The sequence below is a fragment of the Microtus oregoni genome, unplaced genomic scaffold (genome assembly GCF_018167655.1).
Source record: "Microtus oregoni isolate MIOR12 unplaced genomic scaffold, Mior012 000003F_ref0000135, whole genome shotgun sequence".
In the NCBI taxonomy this organism is placed as follows: Eukaryota; Metazoa; Chordata; class Mammalia; order Rodentia; family Cricetidae; genus Microtus; species Microtus oregoni.
The window spans coordinates 75,425,392-75,451,647 of NW_024543062.1; the positions used below are offsets into that span (position 1 = coordinate 75,425,392).

Below are 26,256 nucleotides of genomic sequence, written 5' to 3' on the forward strand. Positions count from 1 at the left end.
GGTAAAAATGGACAGAAATTAGTGCTATCCTAAAAACCAAACTAATCAGAGTCAGCCAAAAGAGAACAGACAGATGCAGATAGAGCTACCATAAGCTCTTTGTCTTCACTCCTCGACAGTCGTCAGGTACTACCTTTTCTTCATAGATTAGCATCAAGCTCGGGGTTACAGACTTCTTCTGCGTCAGCTTACATGGCACCTTCTGATACTCCTCTCTGAGGAGGCTTCCTGGGAAATTGCAGATGGATTCCACCATGTCATGTCTCCAAAGTGTGCAGTGTCCTCATAATAGAGAGTTACCTTCAAGTTCTGGAATGGGCCCAAGGACAATAGCAATAGCCTATACTGGTTTTGGAGGGGTCGCTTGAACCCTTTTAACACCACCTCAAACAGAAGTTTCTTCAAACTTGGCTGTAGAGATTTTTGTTAGAAAGTCTCTGGCTCTTGGGGGTAGAATTTTTACTTCAAGTGTCATAATTTCACTTAAATATATATACATACAGGAACACAGTCACACACATGTAGTTTAACTAAAAAAAAACTGTGCTTCTTTATGGCTTTTCAATCATCTATAGTGTTCTTCATCCCTTTTTTTTTCCTTCTTTCTGTATTTCCCTTCTGGCTACCTCTATAGATAAAGCCCCTCTCCCTGTTTTCATTCTTCACCTGTTATCTATCTTCCTCTCTAGAGACTCCCAATCAATTTTACTTCACTGATATCTGGTTTCTACCATCTAAAAGTTTAGGAATAGGGTCAAGAAATAGGAGAAAACATAAGCTGGTTTTCTTTCTGGGTCGAGGTTATCTCATTCGATATACGTTCCAGTTCTAGTCATACACCTGAAGATTTCATTATCTATTCATTAACTCAAGAACATTTTGGTTGTAACCAATTTCTAGGAATTGTTAACAGAGAGGCAATGAACATAACTAAGTATGTATTGACTTGAAGGTTGAACCCTTAAAGCATATGAACATGGATGATATAGTGGGTCACAGATATCTACTTTTAGCTCCTGGAAATTTGCCCATATTCATTTCCATAGTATTTTCATTCGTTTGCAATTTCAAACATAGTGAATGAATACTCCCCTTTCCATGCAAATCAATGTAGCTCTCATTGTTCATCCAAAAAACTTCTTTCTGTGGGAGACAGAGGTTACTTCAGTGATGCAGAGCTGCTCCCGTCTGGAGAAGCCACAGAACATAAAGGATACCCAACAATGGCCCCATTCTAAATCAGTGTATCCCAACACTGCTCTAAATTCCTATCCTTATATACACAGAAAGCATAGCTCAAACTCTTCCCCAGAGAAGTTTCCTTTCACAGCAAACAGAGAACATCATCAGAGAAATTCACAACTTGTTAAAATGCAAGGATATATAACATGGAGTGCCCAGCCCCTGTTCCAAATTGTGAATGTCTCTACATTACAACCCCAATACCTAAGGCTCAGAAAACATTGTGAAAGACTGGGTAGGAAGATTGTAAATGGAGGAGGACCAGGAAACTTGTGGCTAGATAGTGTCTTTATATTTGTCAGGAAGGTGAGCCCATGAAATCTTAACAATATCGTCACCTGAACAATACCTGCCTAATGACAAGATTAACTGACATTCCTGCATGAATAGGAGTCTTCCCATAAAGCATCACTCCTATATAAAGAACTTCAGACAATTTATGGTTACCAAGAGGGGAAGAATCAGTCTTTCCCTCATTCCCTGATATAGTATCTAATATCAGGCGGCCAGTGCTAAACATATTTGTGTGTGTGTGTGTATGTGTGTTTATGGAAGAAGGAAAGAAAAGATTATAAATTTGAGAGGGATGGAGAAGGTAGTAAATGTGAGAAGATGAAATAAAGTATAAGTAGGAAAGAATACAAATACAGTACTCATGAATTAAAAACTCAAAAATATATTATAATTGAATAAAATCTAGCCTATCAACATTCATGTGATATATTATTTCTTACTGCCTTTTATACTGTTGTAGATACTTTATTAGCAATGATTATATTATGTGAAAATACTATCATCACTCAGGGACGTATTTGCACAGGGTGGCTATGGTTCCTTTAGGAGCAGCATCAAAAAAACCAGAAAGCACTTTTAAATTTAGCCACTTTCTTATAAGCTGTATTTTCACCTTACAGCCAAAAATTAGTTGTTTTTTAAATTGAAATGTATGTTTCTGGCTGGGCAGTGATGTCACACACCTTTATTCCCAGCACTCAGGAGGTAAGGCAGGTGGATCTCTGTGAGTTCACGGCTATCCGGGGATATGGATGTTTTTCTTCAAATCTTTGTCTATTTTCACCTGATTTCCTTTATGATTGCTAAGTTTTATATGATACTTGTATATTTTCATACTAGTTAATTACTACATATGTCCTTTGGAAAATTTTTCTTCAAGCCTGTATCCATGTTAATTCTTTTTTGCAATGAAAGAATCTTTTTATCATTGGTTTGATTACATACATAGCTTGCTAACTTGTGTCTGCCCTCCTCTTTCACCAATGTATGAAATGTAGGAAATAAAAGGAATCCTAAAATATTGCACTTTACAGTCACATAAAACCTGCTTCCTCTATATTTGATTGTCAATCAACAATGAGAGAAGAAAAAAAAAACATGTTTCAGTTATTTTTTGTATGTTTATATTTTTAAAAGCACAAATCTTTAATAGGTCATACGGTGATGCAATTACCAAAATAACAAAAATCAGAATGAAGTTATTTTCAGGCTGGAAATATAGGTGGTAAGATCATACTTACTTAGCACATGCAAAGCCTGTAGTTTTTGATTCATGCATGCATATTACCCAGTTACCTGTAAGATGTTTTGCTTGTGAAGAGATAAACTGACAGTGAATGCCATCCATGATTGATTATAAGAAAAAAAAGAAATTATATTAGTGAAATGACTAACTTTGACCTTGAGTACAATGATGCTCAACTTAACCATTTTTTCATAAATTATTTATTAGCTGTTATATCATAATTTTTCCAAACCCAAGATCATCTAGATACTTATATATGCTGCTTTGCATACTTGTATAGACTATTCTTTTTACTTTAAGTTGGTCATCTATTTTGACAATGTTTGTGTAAAATATATAGTGCCCGCATCTAGATTAACTTTGTGTATACATTTGAGGTGTGTTAGCATGTGTATGTTTAGGTGAATAACACAGAGTTTTTTTGTGAGCATAAGTATGGAAAATAGCTATTTATTCCTTTAAGAAGTATTAACTAAGTACTAAATATCTGTAAAGTACACTTTCAATTCTAATATGGTCTAGTTTCCCTTGATTACCTTTCCTACTTGACTCACTTTTTAAGCTTCCTATCTGACTTATTCAGAGAAGACTCTTAGAATTTCCTCACTCTTCATTGAATATACATTTTGATGCTTTAATAATTTAGAAAAATACTTTTGTATGATGACATCAATGTAGCATGTTGTTTTCTTTTTGTTGCCTTCATCTTTCTAGAGAGAAACAACAACTTTAATGTCCAAATTTCTTTTGTAGCTGTGTGTGGTTCTGTGAAATTTGCTTACTGGACTCTGAATGTCTATCAAATTTCCTAACAGAGACGTCAAGTTGTTTTTAGTCCGCACTTGCCTCCTGTAACTGAAAGATTTAGACTTGGTACATGGTGAGCCATGAGAGGAAGCCTTACTGGATCACCGAAACCTTGCGAATCAGAACACCAAAGCCATTCTAGGAACTTATCTGAACTCTATGTAAGAAAAAAAAAAGGGGAAAAGAAACAAACTTTAATTTATTTTTAGTTCTCAACTATAGAATTCACAATATGAAATAAAATTCCATTTTATTTCAATTATTTCTTATTAAAGTCTAAGAAAATTTAAGCTAGGTTTAAAGCTTTGGGTAAAGAAATTCAAATACTATGGAAGCCGTGATATTTGATTCTAAGGTTATTATATTCTGTAATTGTCTATGGATTGATATGTTAATATTTATACTCTACTTAGCTTCTGCTAGTATTCTACCATATAGCCTACAGATGACATCAATACACTAGTTTTCTTTTATTAAAAATGATGATTAAGTAGGTAAAATAGAGAGGAGCAAAAATACTCATATTTATCTATGTGCTTACCTTATTCTCCATCTAGAACTATACCATTGTAACTTGTTTCAATAGACTTGAAACACTTGAAATCTTGTTTTCTTTTCAGATACTGTTCATAAATGATATTGAATAAATTATCTGTAAATATCAAATAGACTTTTATTAGACTTAGTCTTATCCCATAAATTTGGAATGAATTTTATATAGTCTTTTAACAATATTTTTGTTTATATATTCATAAATCCTCCACAGTGCCAAAACTGAATGACAAATATGAAGAATTGTTTGCAATCCTCCTGCAAGATTTTCTTCAGAATAAAAAAGAAAGGACAAGTATAAGCAAGACTTAGAGAAACCAAGAGAATTAGCAATCAAGTAGTTCAGCTTCTCTTTATTTTCATTAAAGAGGGGAAAGGCCTTTAGAGTTCACCAGACACCAAAAGTAATGATGCATCCTAATTAAGTAAATGTTCAGTTAGCTTTCTTGATTGTACACTGTAAGAAGCACAAGGAGAAAAGAAATAAATTGCTGCATGCCACTATCTCCTTACAAATATACTCCCCTCATCCACATCTGTTATTCTCCTGTTGTCTCATTTGGTGGCGCACGCCTTTAATCCCAGCACTCGGGAGGCAGAGGCAGGCAGATCTCTGTGAGTTCGAGACCAGCCTGGTCTACCGAGCTATTTCCAGGACAGGCTCCAAAGCCACAGAGAAACCCTGTCTCGAAAAACAAAACAACAACAACAACAAAAAAAAAAACAACAAAAAAAATACTTTTTAAATCTCAACAGTATCTGCACTTAATCCTTCCAAGCTTACTCTCTTGTTCTCATCCTGGAATTGGTACTTTCCATACAGTCTTCAATTAATCAAATAGGGTTCTCATTTTCTCCTCCTATCCCCCATCTCTCCTACTCTGACTTAATTAAGGGATGTATCTGATATACTGGCACTATTTTGACTATAAATAAAGTTCTGTGCTAAGTATTGAATTTGAAATAAATTAATGTAATCTTATAAGTTCTCAATGCTTCAGTTTATTTGTAGAAAATAGTATGTTTTCTTTTCTTTCAACATCTAATGATTACATTGCTTTTAAAAGCTCAAAGGAAGATCTATTTCCTTTTATTTTCCAGATTCTAGAAGGTTCTCAGACAGAATGACCTGGCCTACCTAACGCCAAATTACTCCAGCCAATATCCTGCTCATTCCATCATTTCTGACTCATATCCTGTGCTCCTATTTTATTGAGATTTATGGTAATAAACAAGAATGACTTATGCATCATAAGGTGCGTACTATAAAATTTGTAAATTTGTTTTTGTCTCAAATGACAACATTCACAATTTTTGATTTTTAGGATGTGAATATATTGAAATACTGATGTTTACTAATAAGATGATTTGACAATATCAAATGTGTTAATTCTATAAATTCCAAACAGCAAAAATGTTATATAAACTAGCTTTATAATTTAGATAATTACAATATTTTATTTTCTCTTAATATATTTTGTTTCTAAAAAGCTAATAAATAACTGAGTTGCAGAACAAGTTAATGTAATTAACAAAATCAATTAAAATTAATATTCCCACTTTAATTTTTCTCTTCAACACTGGAAGAAATACAATTTAGAGAATTAAAATAAAACACTGGATTGCTGGAACAGTGGCTAAGAGTGAATACTGTTCTTACAGAGGACCAGAGTTCTCTTTCTGACACCAGTGTCTGGTTCCATGCAAAAACCTGTTTCTAGTTCCGAACTAGAGGTATCCAAAGCATATGGCTTTTCTGGTCACTTGAACTCACAGGCACTCACACACATACACATACATACATACATACACACACACACACACACACACACGTAAAAAGAACAAAAAATAAATTAATAAAATAAAGAATTCAGTGACATTTCACTAATTTATCTTTCTAATTTTATAGATCATAATATAATTGTAACGCTTCTGCCTCAAAAACCTCCAACCTCTCTGTTCTTGCAATTTTTTTCACATTTTTGGTCTTTCTTTTCCTTAATTGTTGTTGCATGAATATAAAATTCATATATACCACTGTATCTGTATAATGTCACTTCTATGTAATGTTTTTAGGGTTGACTTTTAGTATTAGATAATGAATTGGTATGCTCTTCCCTGTGGAGAATATTTCTCCTGTTTGCAGCATTTCTTAATTGTCTAAGAGTATTCCTTTAGGTAGAGTTCTTGCCTAACAGGTTTCCCTGCCCATACTGGCATTTCTAGTAGTCTTCTTATAAACTGGTTTCACTGTGTAATCCTAACATTGGAATCAAATTTGCAGTGTAATGGCACTTGGAGGAGCAGTTATTAAATATTTTGATACGTGAAATAAATAAAAAGACTGCTGTTATCTCTCTTACTCTCTCTACTTTGCCTTCTTTTTTTTTTTTTTTGGTACTGATGGGAAAGGCTTTATAAATATTCAGTAAGCCTTCTATCTGCAATGCAGAAAGTAGATGCTCTCCTGGGACCACAGTTACAATCAACTTAACCTGGGATTTCTTAATCATTGCTTCTGAGGAAAATAAGGTTCTACCGTCTAAGTCATCCAGTGTATGATGTGTTTTCACAGCACAAAGAAAAATAAAGATTAAGACAGAACTTAATAACTCATCTTCAACTTCCTTATATCTTGCTTCTTCATTTCCAAATAAGTGCATTATTTTACTTCACAGCATGTAAAAAAATCAAGTTCATATCTTGCCTAGTGACACATTTATTTATAAGTCATAGACTTGTTTATGAAGACTGTCATTCCTAACAGGGCTTGGCTCGCTAGGTCAATGTATAACAAATACTGGAGAAATATTTTTGAAAAAGAATCTTTTATGCAGTAACCATATTTCTAAGTAATTAGGTAACTTATTTACACCAAGCATTATTTAAAATGCTGGAGAGTTTAATGAAGTACTTAGTTTCAGCCTTTAAATGAGCATTTATTGAAGTTTTCCACTGTGCTGGGTAGTGTTAGATAACAGGAATATGGAGGGGAGTGATAAGAAAACACAATTGTGATTTTTTTTCATGTGGTGTAGTTGACAACAGTAGTTGTCAACAGTAGTTGACAGTATGTTGTTTGAAATGCAGTCAACTCCATACTCAATCATATGCATGCAAGGACTTACTAAGCACACAAACACATTCAGCAGTACAAACTCTACTCAAAAAAAAAAAAAATAGCCATGATTCCAGAAGTTGTAAAAGGTATTTTAAACTTAAACATTTTAAATCGGTAAGGCCAAGAATTGAAAAAAAGATGAACAACCTACCCCTGGACCCAGCAATACCACTCTTCGGAATATGCCAAAGAGATGCCAAAAGCATTTGTTCAACTATCTTCTTAGCAGCATTATTTGTAATAGCCAGAACCTGGAAACAACCTAGATGTCCTTCAATGGAAGAATGGATGAAGAAAGTGTGGAATATATACATATTAGAGTACTACTCTGCGGTAAAAAACAATGACTTTTCGAATTTTGCATGCAAATGGATGGAAATAGAAAACACTATCCTGAGTGAGGTAACCCAGACCCAAAAAGATGAACATGGGATGTACTCACTCATAATTGGTTTCTAGCCATAAAAAAAAGTCACTGAGTCTATAATCTGGGATCCTAAAGAAGCTAAATAAATAGGTGAACCCAAAGAAAAACATATAGTTATCCTCCTGGATATGAACCTTCATCTGGCAATGGATGGAGATAGAGACAGAGACCCACACTGTAGCACCGGACTGACCTCCCAAGGTCCTAATGAGGAGCAAATGGAGGGAGAAGATGAGCAAGGAAGTCAGGACCACGAGGGGTGCACCCACCCACTGAGACAGTGGGGCTGATCTATTGGGAGCTCACCAAGGCCAGCTGGACTGTGACTGAAAAAGCATGGGATAAAACCGGACTCTCTGAACATGGCGAACAATGAGGGCTGATGAGAAGCCAAGGACAATGGCACTGGGTTTTGATCCTACTTCATGTTCTGGCTTTTTGGGAGCCAAGCCAGTTTGGGTGTTCACCTTCCTAGACCTGGGTGGAGGGGGGAGGACCTTGGACTTTCCATAAGGCAAAGAACCCTGACTGCTCTTTGGACCTAGGAGGGACAGGGAGAGGAATAGGGGGAGGGAGAGAGGGGCAGGAGGAGGGGGAGGGAAATGGGAGGCTGGGAGGAGGCGGAAAAAAATTTTTTTTAATAAAAAATTTAAAAAAAAGAAAAAAAGATGAACAACAACAACAAAAATGGTTTATAGTTTACGGGGCATTGCTGTCACACTCCTTTAATCGCAGCACTTTGGAGGCAGAAGCAGGTGAATTTCTGAGTTTGAGGTCAGCCTCACCTACAGAGTAAATTCCAAAACAGGATGGGGTACACAGAGAATTCCTGTCTCAAACAAAGAAACAAACAAAAATATTTAGAGTTTATTTTTGTTAATGTTGTTACTGTATAATTCACATTTGGCAAATGGATTATGATACTCATATTCACTTTGCTTGCATATATAAATTTGTCCCTTGCATAAATAAAAGTAAATAAATACTTGCATAAAATGCTCAAATATTGACATATGTAAAAAATTGAAGTAAATTTTAATGGCTTCCTGATCTCCAGAAAATTGAGAAATTTTAAATGACTAAGGTTTTCTTTCTTTGTTATAAATTGAAAGGTTTTCTTTAATTGTTTTGATAAAAGTTGTTTTGTTATGCATGCTTCCAATAAAATTTCTTTTTTATTATTTTATTTTATTTTTAGTTGTTGCAAAAAAAAATCCCATTTCCCTACCCCTCCTGGCACACATCGCCTCTCCCCCCACCTCACACTCTATTCCCCCTCCCTCATGAGAATGAAGAGCAGTCAAGATTCCCTGCCCTGAGGGAAGTCCAAGGTCCTCCCACTTCTATCCAGGTCCAGGAAGGTGAGCATCCAAACAGGCTAGGCTGCCACAAAGCCAGTTCATGTATTAGGATCGAAACCTAGTGCCATTGTCCTTGGCTTCTCATCAGCCTTCATTGTCCGCCACGTTCAGAAAGTCCGGTTTCATCCCATGCTTATTCAGTCCCAGTCCCGCTGGCCTTGATGAGCTCCCAATATCATATATCTTTTATATGAGACTCATTGGATCATGTTTCTCTCATTGCAATACCCCATTTTTTATGAGGATTTGAAGGTAAATCAGATGTGGTTTAATGGAGTGTTATTTTCCAGGTAGCTAGACTTTCTACAATTTATAGTGTAAGGGAAAAATAGTCTAAAGACAATCCAAAACATATACAAAGAAAACACTGAAGGCACTCTGGGAGAAAACAGCATTCTGTGTTAAACTTCTTCCTCAGATGGGAGTGGAAGAGTGTCTGCAGGGAAAGTTGGAGCAGAAATGGAGTTAGTAGCTTCCTAAAATCTCTAAGGTAATTAGCTCCACCTTGTTGGTTTTGCAGGGTTTTTTTTTTCCATCTTCTTTCACTTATTCTCTATCTTAACCTCAAATATGCCAGCTGTAAAAACTGATAAATATTTAATTGATATAGAATTCACAGTAGTTGAAAACCCCAGAAAACAGCATCACTAATCCCTTAGATCTCTAGTTAGCATATGCTGACAATAACCATGTCACTTTGTAGTTTTCAGTTTCTTCATAAGTATGAGAGAACAAAGTAAATGGTCTTTATAGATCATCAAGTTCCAATACTTTTTATTTAAGAGTTCAATGCACAGACTCCATTTATTTACCAGCTTACTGATCTCATACAATTAAATGTATTTAGTACCCAGAGGTACTAAAGAAACTGGATACTTTCAACAAGAAAGCTCTGAAGACATGATATACACAGCAAAGAGACTAAAGTGAATAAATTTCAATATCTTAATGAGGACAACTATGCATGCATAAATTTGTGTCAAATATGATTCTTTTACATTTAAGTAACAATCTGAATATATATATATATATACATTATGTGTACATGTATACATACACACATACCTATATAGGTAAATATATATGGAAAAGAATCCTTTATTAGCATTATGTTTTCATATTTTTGCTATAAATTAGATTTAATGTTAAAAATAACATGGAACATGGAAATATTTTTCTTTACAAGAAAATTGCAACATGATTTCCTTAATAAAATATTTACTTTGAGGAGACTGGTGACACTGCTCAGCAGAGTGAATACTTGCCACCAAGTCCTAAAGTTTAGGTCAGTCCTGGTAGCCCACATGGTGGGAAGAGACCATAGACAACACTATACATACACACACACACACACACAATGGAGGGGGATGTTCTGAACATCAAATCAAGAAATCCAACCACACTCAGAACAAGATATACTGCTATTTTCTATCTCTTGGCAGAATTTTAGTGAGGTAATGGGTGAAATTTATTGATTTGCAGCTATAAAGATAAAAGAGACAGGGAGTCAAGGAATACCCATCACTAATATGAAGATTGCTAAATGAATAACCTCACGTGAATGCAGTAAAATGCAAGAAGAAATGCTCTCAACTTGAAAGTAAATTAGCTAGCTTTTAAAGTCATTGTAATAATCAACTTGCTCTAAAGGAACAAGATAGTGGATGTAATGTCTGTGATACTATGGGAGTTTAGTTAAGTAAGTTATGTTTAATATCGTATTTGATCATGGAAATGTATAATAATGAAATATTACAAAAGTTTCATAAAGTTTTAAAACTAAGATTCAAAGAAATAAACGTTTCTTCTCCAGGCCTATTTTCAATTTTAAGGAACAACATTACATTTCTTTTTTTTTAGCTTCATACCTTTATTATGTTTGGACCTTTAAGAAACATATACCATAATATATACCACTATTCAGTAAAATTAAAACTTAGCCTGTTCCAGCAGGAAAACAGTAATAAAGTTTATCCACTTGAACATATTTTACAGTGATGAAAACCTCAAGGCTTGAGATTCCATAGATCAGAGCCTACCTTTTTTGATAAACATTACATTTCTTTTACACAGAGGCACACACACACACACACACACACACACGTTTATTTGTTGAGGCAAGGTCTTGCTACATAACCTAGCCTGGCATTAAGATTATAGTCCTTATGTCTCGGTTCTAGACTTCTGAAATCACAGAATACAAGTGTGCATCACTATGGATGGATATAAAGTAAAATTTTGCTTCAGTGTTCTTACTTAAGCCAGATTCAGTCCTCATAAACACACGTTCATCTTCACAGTCTGTTAGATAAATGCTTTTGGACAACATAATGTGGTCCTTGTGACAAGGAAGTGTGCTCTCTATACTCTAGTGTTGTTATACTGTATTTGTAATAAACATATCTCAGGATGTTGATTCTCTTTAGGTGGACTCAGATTTTTCTCAGCACAAATTTTCAGCCTCTATAATAAACACAACACTGATCCATTTTGGAAAAGGAGACAAAGAAGAAAAACTTCTACACCGTGGCATTATTAGAGCAGGTGTGCATCCTGAAAAGAGAAAGAAAAGTTACAGCATGCTTTCACTTAATTTTTGCCTTTGACGGATTGGGTATGATAAATACTATAGAGCACACACATTTTATTATTTTCCTTTGTAGTGTGACAACTAGCTGTCTTTCTTTCTGTAGGTTATAGTACAGATTTCCACAGTGGTGATGAATATAAAAGAAGTGTGATTTAATCAATAGTATATATTTTTCCTGAGGCTGAATCCCTCTTATTTGCATTAGACGCCTGTATCTGCATCAATTAGCTCATCTTTTATTATTGTCATTTTAACATAAGGTGATATACCAGAATTAACAACAGTGGAAAAATTTAATGTAAATGTTTTGTCAGTGGAATGTGTTTTGTAATTCAAAATTGCAATGCTTTTTCTTTGATAGTCTCCTGTGATATTTTGTATCCAAAATAGTCAGTGCGCACTTGCAATGCAAGTTCACACAGATTTCAAGACTTGTTATTCTTCACATTTAGCAGAATATAATAGCAGTAGTATCAAGAGCTGCCCAGCTTCTTCACAAGCTCACACATGCTTTCTCTTGAAGATACCCATGCACAGGTGGGGGTGCTATAGACTCTTGGCAAGCCAGAATGCTTCATCCTGACCAGAAAATATTCACTTGGGATATTCTCATTTGGATCAGATGTAAAAAATTGAAACTAAAATGCACACTTAAGGCGAGATTTGTAGCATTATCTTTCCTGCAAAATGTGATAAGACAGCTATGGCAATTTATTATTATGGTTGAAAGAGTGTTTTTTTTTTAATAGCTAAAGTGTTCTTTTTAGGATAAATAAAAATGAGCTGCTGACCCCTTAGTTCACTTCCTCTCCAGAAAAGAAAGAGTTAAAGGGGAGGATGATCCTTAACTAAAAAAAGATTGTTTTACCTGCCAGTGTTTTCATACATGATAGGAAGGACCTGAAAGTACAGATACCATCTCCAAAGGCCACTTCTCACTTCAAGTCCACACTAGCTGGCTTCTGTTCTCCCAGTAAAGAGGAAAAGAACATTTCCACTGACCCAGCTTCTCCGTGATTTACATTCAGAGAGGAAATGAATGAATGGGGTGGGGGATGGGCTACTGAGAAGCCATGTGCTGTCTTTTTAACCGCAGAAAATAAAATTACTTACCAAGAACATTTTTTACTCATGTAAATGCTTAGCCCTCCTATCATTCAGCAACTCCGTGTCTACAGGAAATAAATCTATGACCAGGTTACTATCTCCTCCAGATGCATAATTTGTAAGCTTCAGGATGCGGAGCAAAACTGAGCTAGAGTCCAGGTCTACAGACTCCTATCTGACTGTACTCTCTATACATCTTCTGGGTCACTCAGATAATTCCTAAAGATGAGGACCAAAAATCTTCCCTAAGAAAAGATTTTCAGCAGCGGGGTGCCGTTCATTCCTTGATCAAAAAACAAATCAGTTGCAGAGTTATCAGTCTTTCAGTCAAACAGGCAATTCCACAGTGGCAGTTGATTTCGAAGAGAAGAGAAAAAGGGGGAGGGAGACAAGAGGGCGGGGGCGGGGGGCAGGGAAAGAAGGGGTGAGGAATAGGTTTAAGGAGGGGGGAAGAATGGGGTCACAGAAAGGAAAAGGGAGACGGATCAGGCTAATCTTACCCAATCGATATGCTGATCAGGCGATCATTTATGCGGTATCAGGACAGGAAAATGACACAACAATGCAATCCCCAGCAAAGCCGGTTCTCTACTTTAGCTCCGTAACTGCAGAAATCAAATGCAAGGCAGACAGGGCACAGACTGCCGCTCCTGCATTTCTCCTACCCCACCCCCAAGGGACCAGGGAAGGTCCTCAGACTGTCCTAAAATCTAGCTTCTTAAACCATGGTTTGGCGCTGGGGTTCCGGATTAAAATCAATTGCCTTAAACACAGACAGCATGATTGATCAAGAAACTGGAACCTAGGGGAGCTGCTGCCGCCTAGGCATCCCATCACCCACTCCAGGGTCCCCTTGCTAGCCCACCAAAGCATAGCGCCCTCAAATCCTTCAAGCGACTAGAACCTTCAACCATTCGTCTCCCAGTCTCTGTCAATGCAAAAATCGCTGACGATTTGATCAAGGCAATGTGAACCGTTCTGCTTTCTTACTTGGGGTGTGCGTTATGTCAGGTTTTCTTACTATGCCTCCTTCAGTTGCTGCGAGGGAAGGGGTTCCAGGGAACTACTAGTGAAAGGCACTGATGGAATAGTATTAATCCTAATGATAGCGTTCCCAGCGCAGGTAAACTCTGAAAAGAACTGCTGAGTGGGAAGACCCTGCAGGATTTCCGAAGCGGTGCTCTCCTGGATTCTCATTGGATCGTCCCCAGCAGCCTAAATCATTGCTGCTGCACTCCGAGGATGACTACAGCCTAGCTCACTAGTTCTATACTCCCTAGCTTCAACACATCCTTCTACTTCTCTTTGCAGATCTGTTTGTGTTACGCATCTTTTTTCTCGTGGCTTACCGAGCTTCTGTCTTTTCTCACTGTGTGGGGACACATATTTCGGTAAATTTGTTTGCCTGAGGATCATCACAGAAAAGGTCTCCACTGCTACCCATCCCCAGTTAAAATCACTTCTTTAACATTTTGCCTTCTTTACTTTGGGCATCTTGACCCCCAAATAACTGGCTCTCTGTTGGTTTAATGCAACCAAGAACAGCTGAATACTTCCAAGTCCTACTGCTCTGCATCTCACAGACCTAAAAGGCTTTGGAAGACCATGGAATATTTTCTCGACTCCTGGATATATTCCTCTCACAGTCATCTTGCTTCATGAAATTTCCTCTGGTAAGTATCTCTTTACATATGGTGAGCAGCTTTTAACTTAATACTAGTGTTATTATTATTTTTAAATAAGCAGGGTTTTTCCTCTCTCTCTCTCTCTCTCTCTCTCTCTCTCTCTCCCTCTCTCTCTTTCTCTCTCCCCTTTTTACATAGCTATAGTTACATTCAAATTGCAAGTACCTATACCTATGTGACCATTAGTACATGCTGGGACTAGTAAGATGTAGTTCATGCAATGACTAGTTCCAATACCAATATCTCTTTCGTTATTAAAAATAAAGTCCCCATTTTACTACAAGTCTCTATCAGATATTGTGGACATCACCACTTACCAATTTACTGCTCTTGGTACCCAGTGTTGTACCATTTGAAAGGGTATTTTTTTTTTCTCTTAGTCTATGAAAATGCCTGAAGAAGCAGTGACTTTCTGGGTTTAAAAAAGTTCACTAGTCTCTCTGATGTTCAGAAGGTTGTCCAGGTCAGTGTATGCTTATCACATCCTAAGCATGCGAATGGTTGAGGGGGACTTTGTAAAGTGTGTCTTTTGGATTGAATAGGAACCTAAGCACTAAGATGTTATTATATTGCAAGAAAAGGAGTCTGGGTGTTGTGGGTATAATTCTTATACAATAGCCTCAGCACACATGAGAGCATTATTTTGGTCATTGTGGTTCCTGTTGAGGCAGCAGTTTGCAATGCATTTCAGGTTTTGCGAACTAAACTGGCAAACAGTTAATTGGTCAGGGAGGTCTCCCTTCAGATGAAGAGAGCTATCAGAAGCCACTGATTATCTGGGTTCTAAGGCACTGAAATTCAGGGAGGGGCTTTACATGAAAAATGTAATTGCCTCACTCCTCACACTTGCCCACCCCTGCCCTCAGATTTTAATAAGTATGTTAATAAGGTCTTTGCCTTGTGCTTTCATGGACATTTCTAAGGGCTTTAACTGACGATCACTTCCTATTCCACCTAGCTGTGATGAGAAACACTTAAATGTTGGCTTTCACTTCACATTGGGGCAAGTGTTTGGTATTTATCAAATACAAGTCTGCATGTGTCTGTAATCTGTAAAGCACCCAGAGAGAGATTTTCTGTGATTAACCCCCCCCCCCAACTCTCAAATAAGGACAAGTTTCTGGACTTTCCCCCTTTATTGGGGTGGATGGAGGTGAGGTTCTATTGTTCAAGAGTCTTTTCCCTAAGTTAATTGGGGGGGGGGGTTCTTTTTAATTTCTGGGAAAGAACTATTCCAGTCATTGATGGCCCCTGCGACAAACGTAGGCAATGATTTCTTTCTTTTTAATTCAAAAGCCTTTTAAGCTTCCAGACATAAAAGTGCTCCAGCTGCACCACCGCCCCATCCCCCTCCTCCTCGCAGATTCCTGGGCTTTCCCCCTTGGCTCCCACCGAGTAGGAGGGGGTTTGGGGCTGACACAGTGGTCCGCACCTCTTGGCGTCCCTCACCCAGAGCTAGTTTCTACCTGCTGTCTTTGCCAGTTCAGTCCGTCCTGCCTGACAAGCCAGTGCCACTAGCGTCCGTGACTTCATTTGAAGAAACGAGGCTTTGGTGTAATTCGCCAATTCAAATATCCTCTCTAGAGGACTTCTGCTGTTGCGCAAGGGTGGAGGGAGGGAGGGAGGGAGGGGGAGAGAGAGAGAGAGAGAGAGAGAGAGAGAGAGAGAGAGAGAGAGAGAGAGAGAGAGAGAGGAGAAAACTTTCAGTGCAGTCAGACCGTTTTCTGCTTAATCAGTGTGGCACAGTGAGGCACAGACATTCGCTGTCTAGGTAAGTGCGTTTTGCTATGTTAGAACCCTGAGCTCAGTATTGTATGAGGGAAACTGACACAAGAAACAGGCTCTAGTAGCCAAGGATGCTTTAACCAGAGGGCTAGCAACAGGCGACTGTGTCTGGAGATTTCGCCGCTGCTTTCAGCTACCTCTAAGCCTCCTGGGTTCTAGGGACGTAGAGGGCAAAACGCCTGGTCGCCTAACTGGCCCAGGGCTCAGTTCTGGTGCGGGAGCGGGAGCGAGAGGGTAGGGATGGAGTCCCCGATCCTTTGGAGCTGACTGCTCTCTCAGCCCTGCTGCTCGCGGTGGACGTTTGCTTTCCAGGAGAGTGGGCTCACAAGGGTTTTGCGACACCCCCCCCCCCCCCCCCGCAATGCCTGCTGTCCAGTCTTCCTGGGTCCCCAAACCTCTACTGCGGGAATGACAGACTTGTTTTTTTTTTTTCTTTACTGCAATCTCTTAACATCTTTCTGTGTTGCGATTTCTTTATTATTTTCATGTGCTGAATCTAAGCACAGCGCTCAGTGCTTCTCCAGGATGACTGTTTTGTAAAGCCCCGATCGCCTTAGTTATCTGCTTGTTTAGTAGGGCTTAGGATAGCTGAAGTACTTTTTTAGATCAATGTTAAAGTATTGCTAAGCGTCATCACTCCTTCCTTTCCTTCCATCACTAACTCACAGAATCTAGTGAGCGGTAGGATGAAGTGAGTTGGGTTTTCAACTTGGAGCCAAGGCTTGGAATGCAATGTTATTCGTAATTCGAGCTTTAGAAACTACACGCTTATGCTAAAGCCACTGTAAAGTTCTCGTTTTTGCCTTGCTCACCCCTTTTCTTGGAGGTGGGGGTGAGAACTAATAAGACCCATTATCGGGCCCTGTGCTCCGGAGGTGACCACCAGGGAGGGGGTGACACTTCAAGGCTGCGGGGTTCTGCTGCGACTATAGCCAAACAGTGACAGAGTTGAAGTCTTTGATGGCTGTTTCCCCTAGTCTCTAAGAGTTGATGCACAAAGCCTTGTACTTTCCTTTAGGTCCAGAACGTGATCAGTTCTTCAGAGCAGGGACCTCCTTGTAAGCGGACTAATGCTGGGAGATGCAGTGTAAGCTCCATTTGAAAGGGTAAAATGCACTTTCCTTGCTGTGTGAGCTGCCAAACAGCTGTTAGAAAAGAGGAGGTGACCAGGGTTACAAATTAACCCTAGCTTTGCTCGCAAAGGAGAGCCGGTCAAATATATGCAAGCTAAGAAAGCCCCAAGCTGTGAAGCTGTCAAGGCAGCCTGGAGACAAATGATTCAGATTCTGGGGACTTTTTCTTTTGATTTGTTTGTCATCATGGAGTTAACCAGGTAAGGACTGAATGTCTGTACGATATCATCAACTGCATAGTCTGTTTTCGTTTTAGGCTACAGAATCCATCCATTTTCAGATGGTCCTAGCATCCATAACTTCTTACTATTCACATTCATAAATACGTTTAATACCCTTTAAAGATTGGATTGCGTTCATTTAAATGTTTAATGTGATCTTATTCAAACGTTAAAATGTGGCAGAAAAAATCATAAAATGGACCTATGCAAGAGGCAGTGATTGGGAGGGTAGAGAGTTAGAGAAAGGGGTGAATAGCCATAAGGAGATATGAAATGCCTTAAGCTGCCTCTATTGCTGGGGTCACAAACCTTTCTATATAGAGGGTTCCTGGAGAACTATTAAGGAAGGGCCTCTTGAACTAAAAAAGTAATTTTGACTTTTTGAGAGAATGATTTGTGGACATTCTTGTTCTATTTTCTCAATCTTGAAAACAAAAATGCTCGGGTTTGGTATTGGGTTAGATTTGTAAAATTAGAGGAAGAAGAGGAAGTTGCCCAAAGACAGGGTTATGTATGAACCTGGTACAGACATCTTAAAGTGTAAGACAGACAGATGAAAAATGAAAAAGACATGAGAAGAAAATGGGAACACATCCCAAACATACCTCTTTTTATTCAAAGTTTTGTAAATATGTAGCTTGAGCAATCAGTAGCTTTCTTCCACCATCAGAATTAAGTCAATTAAAATGACAATATACAGGAATGGTCTAATGCTTTATTGTTATTACTGGTGTTTTCTTTTTTTTATACTTTGCATATAGCAGTAGGAACTAAGAATTTGCAGAAGGTGAATCACAATACCCAACATATTTATGAGACACCATCCTAAACTATGCAGTTGCTAATAGCATTTTGTCAAAGAAATTATTCTCATATATATTGGTGGAAATAATGTTAGTGTTAGTATTGATGTGGATCTCTTAGTCATTTTTTTCTGCTTCTAATGCTCACTAATAAAATATGGAATCAGTAAGAATAATTGAAACTTTGGGTGGGATAATTGCAAAGTTATAGTACTTTTTTAACTTTTAGTTTGAGGCAAAAGTGAGTTTTTTCCCACAAGAGAAATTCTTCTCACATTTCAGTTTGTCAATTCTTTCGTATTTTAGTCTCTGAAGTTTTGTTATAATAAACACACTCATTGTGTCTCTGTGTGTAGATATGTGCATCTATCTCCAGCTTTGGACTGATGGAGAAGACATTTATGTCACATTTGAATTAGTTAAACAATAACCTTGAAGTAAAATATGCAGGATATCCTATAAGAATCAATTTTATTTGCTTTGAACTGAATCATGTATGATACCATGCTCCCATGAGCTATTTTGTTGTAAGGAAACCCAATATTGTAGCATAAATGTATGATTTATAAATTATAGCACCTGTTGATTATTTTCAATACAATTATTAGAGTACAACAGCTAAGTAAATCAGATGTATGTAGAAAGAAGTCTCTATATTTAAGTGTAAGGTTTCACACACATATTATATAAACATGTACAAATTCTACCATTTTCTGGGTTACTAGACTGGTGTATTATTACATGCAAAACAGTTGCTCTCCTGATTAGTTCTTCATAAGCATGACTTTGCAAGAGGTAACTGAAATAAAGTAGTGGGCCTCCAAAACTTTGATGCTCCATTGTAGTACTATATCAAGATCCTTTATTTCTTGCTGTTATTTTATTATGTTCATATTATCATAAAACTAAAAAAACACTGATTAGAGAAAGATTCTAAAATTCTTATTATTTTAGAAAATTGAATCTAATATTTAAATATTTCCAGGATAAATGGTACAATGGGAAGAGCATGTGGCTTAGCATAAACTTCTTATTCGTTTAAAAGAAAACCTGAAATGTGTTTGTAATTATGTTCAGGATTTTGGATTAATGTTGAAATCTTCTACGAATCTTCCCTGTGTACTGTTTCAGCTCTGTAAGAGTGAGGACATGGGAAAGGTCAAGTGCTGCTAGACACAGCACTTTCTTCTACATCGCTACTCTAGTCTTAACTTGTCTACATTGTTCTACTAACATTTTTCCTGCCATATTTATTTATTTTTCCCATTTCTTTCATAAATAACAGAGAGGAAAGAATGCTTCCCAATGACAAGCCAAGAAAAAAATAAAAAAAAATAAAGACAAACAAATTGAAGAAAAAACATAATTCCTCATACAAAAGATTCTGTTATGTGTGAATTTCTTAGTGTCACAATAGTGTTATGACTTCTTGAGAACAAATGTTGATGCAACTAATTTTAATGTAAATATCAAATATTCTTGGTTCCTGTGGGATGGTTCCACCTGAGTTTTACTATTATGCAGTATTTAACAAGAAAAATACCATATTTGCTGAAGCACAGTAGCTATTATTTTATTGTGAAGATATTTAAATTTAATTTTATCTTCTTTATGAAAAGACAGACACTTTTATAAGATAAGGCTTTTGACAGACTGACTTCTTACAATCCATAAATTAAAGAAAATGCTAATCCTTAGTAGATTTATGTTATTAATTTGATCTTCATGTTCAAATAAATTAAATCTTCTCATATAGTAATATCAAAATAGAGAAGCTTAAATATTGTAACTTTTAGGTTTTTTAAAATAAAATCACATTCACTTTACTAAAATGAAGGAGGGTAGACATCTGAACTGTTGGTGTATTAATTTAGCAACTATTTGGAGATTTTTTTTTTTCAGTCACAAAGCAGTGAACCGCTGAATAGTATTCTGATGTAACACTATATTTATTATATGATTTCATAACTTCAGCATTTACAATTTACAAATTCCCATTGAGTGCAAGAGAAAAAATACTAATTTTATTAATTGGGAAATGACAATTTCAAGTGTTTAAATAATAAGAAAGTGCAATAATGTTTATTCTTTCATATATAAAGATGAATATTAGAAGTTGAAATTTAATCTGAGTACTAATGGGCTTTCTATTCAATCAATACCTGGAAGGAGTCACTAGGAACAGTTCTTTGATTTCTTGATGGTATCAAATGGCAAAGGTAATCCTTTACAATGGTCTGCAATTATCTTGTGTATTAGGTTTTAAAGCTCTTATTATTATTATTTCTAAGAATATCTGATGAGGAATAAACACTTCTATTTAATTATTGCTGATCTTCCTACCGAATTGCAAAAAATTTTATAAGCAATTATTTTATAAGTAAATTTGTAAATCTACTGCACTTTAAAATAAATTAATTTGAAATAAAAAAATGCAAAAATTTTGTGTTGTTTCCTAATTAATATTGAAAGCAACAACATTTTCATTCTTTAACAAGTGAAGTAAACCCAATTATTTCAGTAACAAATTTATTTTCCCAAATAAAAATTCACAAAATTAATACACTTTTGAAGGACAGGTTGCATTAAACCTACTTAGGGGTAAAACCACTGTGTGTTTGGAGGTTTATTTTTAGTTAAGAAAGTGTGAACTGAGTGATATAAAATCTACTTACTTGAGTAAGCAACAATTCTCAATCTATTATTTTTCAATCTTAATGTTATTTGTATGATTTATTACACTTAGAGATTAAAATGTTTATCCACAGTGTAACATATTTTACATATTATTTTAAATAATTTTAATGTGTAAATTGTAATTTCTCCAGATTCAGATGTGTTTAAGAGCACCGAAATTGTAACAAATTTTCCATAAGCGCTAATAAAGGAATTATAATATTATATTTCCAGAAAATTAAATCTATAAAATACACACTTATTGATTGAATTAATAAGTATATGAACATTACATTAAAAAGCATTACAGTGCTCTGCTATGTAAGAATTATTCTCTTATAATGGTGTGTTTCATTTAAATTCCATTATAGATTTCTCGTGAAGAAATAGTTACACATAGACTTATTCTTCCTGAATTCTGTGATTATCAGCCAACATCATCAGGATTGAGCTAGCTTTTATTAACTTTTCTGGACTCTTGCATCTTGTTAATTTTACAATCTATCTCTAGAATATTACACTATTAAAAAACAATCTATCTTTGGAAAGAACAGAACTGAGTAAGCATGCATTTTACATTGCTCTGTCTCAAATAATGGGCAGTATATTTTTAGTCACTAAACACTCACTTTCATGCTTTAACTTTTTAAAAACTATTTTAAATGAGATTCATGAACATAACCAATTTGGGTAAAATATTATATCAAAGAATATGCTTGAACACCGTGAGTTGATTCAGCTGTTACAATTAAAAATTAAATACATCCTTTCCCGTAATTTTTTTTTTTTGCCTAAAATTTCAATACTTAGGAGCCAAAGCTAGAGAATTTTCTGGTTTCAAAGATAGCTAATCAAGGCTACATAGTTTTAGAATAGCCTCAGTTATGAAGTGAGGCCTTGTCTGAAAAAAAAATAAAACAAAATAAATCATGTTTATTAACGTTGTTTAGTAATTAATGTGCACACTTTGAAAGCTGGTGTTTGGGGGTTGCTATTAAATATGCTAATTAATTTGAGACCTATCACATCTATTGGATATAAAACAAAACTCATGCAGTTGTGAATATTCGGAGAAATGTACTATACTCAAATGGAAATCATGTCATTAGAGAGTAAAATAACCTCATGGTTTTAAAAAATTAATTCTGAAATTTAAAATTAAACTCTCTAAATATACATTGAGAAATGGAAAGTTTTTTTACCTGAGAATGATATTGTACTGGAATAGTTACATCTCTTCAACTTTAAAAGATAAGCCAGAAAAGTTTGAATATATAACACTGAAGATGTATGCAAAATAATGCCTTAAGCTCATTAATTCATGGTTTTCTTAATGTTTTGGGGGACACCAACAAACATCTTAATGTGTAGACAAAATAGAATTTACCAATGCACTGAAATAGAATGGCTTTACTTTATAGTAGTAGAATTTCTTATTTTTCAATCCCACCAATCACTTATATAAAAAGACATAATTACAGTGCATTTCATGAATGTGATAAGTAATTTTAGAAATTATAATATGAAATAAAAAAGCGTCAGGTTTCTAAAAATTATGAAATGTTTTTAAATTTAAAAAACAATCTACTGGGGCCATAAAAGCAACGAACAGATTGGTGGTGGTTACTACTAATAATGCTCAAAATAGAGGCTTTAAATATTGTTAATTTTTTCAAAAATATAGATGCTGGGCCTCAAGACAAGGTTCAGTGTTTAAGACCATTTGCTCCTCTTACAAAAGAATTTGGATTTATTTACAGTACACACACAGGGGCTCACTGCTGTCTTTATCTCCAGTTCTAGGAACTCTGACACTGTCTTCTGGCCTATGTTGCATCTAAACAAAAACATCAATACCCACAAGCCAGTGGTGGCACATGTCTTTAATCCCAACACTCGGGAGGCAGAGGCAGGTGGACCTCTGTGATTTGGAGGTTAAACTGTTCTACATGAGCTAGTTTCAGGACAACTAGATCTGTTACACAGAGTAATCCTGTCTTGGAAAACCAAACCAAACAAAACACACACACACACACACAAAAAAAAAAAAAACCCATTAACACCTGTAGTAGTGTATTGTTAGATTTATTTATCAGAATACAAATAACATACCACTACAAATACCCATAAAATAAACATTCAAAATTGATTAAACTAATCTATGAAAAAAAGATTACATTAAATTCTGTTTTGAAGATTTTGGGAATGCTTCTATTTCAAGGTTTCAACCCACCACTCCAAGTCAGTCGAAGACTAAAACCTTCCTGACTTGTTTCAGAATATGAACAAAGATAAGTGGTTCTAATCTTTGAGAATGGAGATTTGAAATTTATAGCAAAGAAAAGAAATGTCTCAATGTATTTTTGAAGGACACTCTATATAATTTTCAGAATTAATATTAAGACTTCCTCTATGTTTAAAGTAACTTTTATACTCATTTATGTGTTGATACATCTCTGGTCTCAAGCATTTCCAGCACTCTATCCTTCCCTTTCCATTATATCAGTAAATTTCCACAGCTTTAACACAAAGAATGGATCACTGACATTGTAAGTGAGCAATATTTATTGAATGATATAGCTATGCACAGTTCTGTGTTTGGATGATAGACTACATATGGGAAAGTTTAGTTATATTTTGTAATTATGGGTAACTATAGCATGGTTTTGCTTTGCATTTTTTACCAAACCATAATACTCTTAAGATGTAATGTGTCATTGTCCAGTCAGTTTGAAAGATAAGTAACAATTTTCAGTGTGTTGATCATTGGCTGGAGGGGGAGCAGAAAACCACGACTGCCTTTATCACCTTTCAACCCTTCTAGACAACTGATAATTGAGGAAATCAATTCTTATTTCAAGTAAAAGGCAGCTGCTTCCAAGAACTGAAATGATGAAAAGATTTATCTTCAATGATCCTTGGTAAATAAGACACACAGAAGTCTATTCTATCCATCTGCCTCCTACATCGTTAAGGCATTATAAAACTGGCCAAAAGTTGTTATGTTTTGCCGTCTTTTAAAGGTGTCTGAGCTAAAGATGACAATTTCCGAAGTATTTGTTGGTGTAATCGGCTCATTAAAATGTAGAAATCACTAAATTAGGCCTCAGGTAAGTGTAGTAGGAGCTATTCCTGTGTCAGTTGTCGTGAAGTAATTACTGTCATGTTCTATCAAGTTGATTTCCAAATCAACATGCATTGTGTAACAAAATAGCAGCCCTACTTAAAAGTCATTTTTCTCTAATCAACAGATATAACATCACATACTTTATTCTTTATTTTCTGAATGTTCGTGAAAATCTTGCTGATTATTCAAATATGAAAACTATTTTAAATATATGTCTTTATTTCATGGCCCCTTACACTGATTTCTATCCGAATTTAGCACATCATCATTTGAAAATAATAATGGCTCAATTACTGTAGACCTTAAATTAATATTTTGAAAAAGAGTTATTCTTAAAAATATCAAATTTCTTAAGTTTTTATTTTGAAAAGGAGTGATGCTAACAGATGCTCTCTGTTGGCAAAAATAAAGGACTTATTATCAGCTGAATATATCACAAATATGATGAGCTGTGACTCTATCTCAGTACCCAGCATGTCTGTCAACACGGTCAGTTATTCTAAGGTTAGTGAAAAGATATTATTCAATTAAAAATATGAATAGTTCTGGCATGACTTGTCAGATTAGGGTACAGAAAGTACTGGAGAACACTAGAAAAATTTTTAAGCCTGTTATTCTGAATTAGTTTGCTTACTGGACATAACCTCTGATTCACTTTTATTTTTCATTCCTAACAACTATGTGTTGAACAGCTGATTAATTGTGTATGTGAAGTTTTAAGAATACAATGAAAATATTACTGATATAACAAATGATCAGGCAGATGCCTATAATTATTTATTAATTGAATACACAAAACTCAGTAATCCGTTAAGAGAAATGAGATGCTTGGAGACTCATTTCATTGTCATGGATGTTTAGCATTGGTAATGTAAATATATCTACCTTTAAAGATGAGTATTCCTTATTGCTTCATCATAAGAAAGGACAATACAAAATATATTTTCATTGTTTGTATTAAAGGAAAAAATTAAAGATACATGAAGAAACCAGAAAATTTCTTAGACAAGGGGTTAGAATTTTAACTTTAAAATTTGACATCCTATTTATTTTTTAAAAATAATATGTTAGCGTCTTTGAATCAGGAACATTTTAGTTAGTAACTCACTTGATTTTAATAATCAAAATCAATGAAAACATGAAATTGATACAATAAATATTTTTTAAAAATTGAATTTTTTGTATTATTTATTCTAGATATTACTAAGATGTCACATTTAGCAAGGTCCTTCACCCTCTAGAACCTTGTTATTAATACTAAAAATATGCTAGGAAATAAAGCCGTCATGGGACCCTCCCTCATGTTGGGTGAAATACCTTGGAATGACACCGTGAATGGAAAGGCATATATAAAGAGGAAGATGACAAACTGCCTCATTAATCTCATTATGCCTGGATCAAAATATCAGAAAATTATTGTCTTTCTTTTAAAGAATTCCTTTATTAACCTAATAATCAGGAGATTTTTTTTAACTTTTTAAAGACTGTATCTTCCAAAAAAGTTCCATAAATTTAATATTTTCTGTATGTGTGGTTAGAGCACACTTTATTATTCAAGTTTCTGATATCTTCTGATTATATAGTGAGGTTTATTTGCTGAGTTGAAAAACTCTGAGATTACTTTTGGTCTGTTCACAGTACAATAATATTGTCTATTTGGTGACCCAATTTTAAGGTTTTCTGATTGTATTTCAGTATAGTTATTTGTTAATAGACTAATAGTTTATAAGCTTAGTTAAAAAGTGCAACTTATTTTGCTGAACAAATTGGCAGTGATCATTTTGCAAATTATTTTATAGTAACATTAACTTCTAAAGTATTTCAAAATCTTTGTTAAGAAATACCTGAGGATACGATTCATGAAATCTAGGACAAATGATAATGATTTCTGTGTTTCATAGGTTTGCACCAGGATGTTGCTGAGTAAAACTATATGAATTCTGTCACACTCTTCACATTTCCTTAAAAATGACATATATGTGACAAATTATTTTATTGATAAGAAATGCTTTGCTTTGATAAGCTACAAAGATGTAAGGCTCTGTCAAATAAAGGAAAAACGGTAAAGGCACCTTGAAT

At 35.4% G+C, this 26,256-nt stretch overlaps 1 protein-coding gene and 1 long non-coding RNA gene across 2 annotated transcripts in view; one reads left to right on the forward strand and one right to left on the reverse strand.

Moving 5' to 3' along the window:
- Window positions 1–3,094: 3,094 nt before the first annotated feature.
- On the reverse strand, window positions 3,095–13,480 carry LOC121446361. The gene is made up of 3 exons (XR_005974054.1): window positions 13,248–13,480; window positions 4,131–4,241; window positions 3,095–3,746 (listed from the first exon to the last, which is right to left on the reverse strand). It is a non-coding gene; the product is annotated as an uncharacterized LOC121446361 (long non-coding RNA).
- Window positions 13,481–16,126: 2,646 nt separating this feature from the next.
- LOC121446219 (BMP/retinoic acid-inducible neural-specific protein 3-like) overlaps window positions 16,127–26,256 on the forward strand; it is a gene marked incomplete at its 3' end in the record, with an annotated part of 257,918 nt that continues 247,788 nt past the window's right edge. Inside the window, exon 1 of the mRNA XM_041648686.1 lies at window positions 16,127–16,203. The remainder of the gene's footprint in view (window positions 16,204–26,256) is intronic.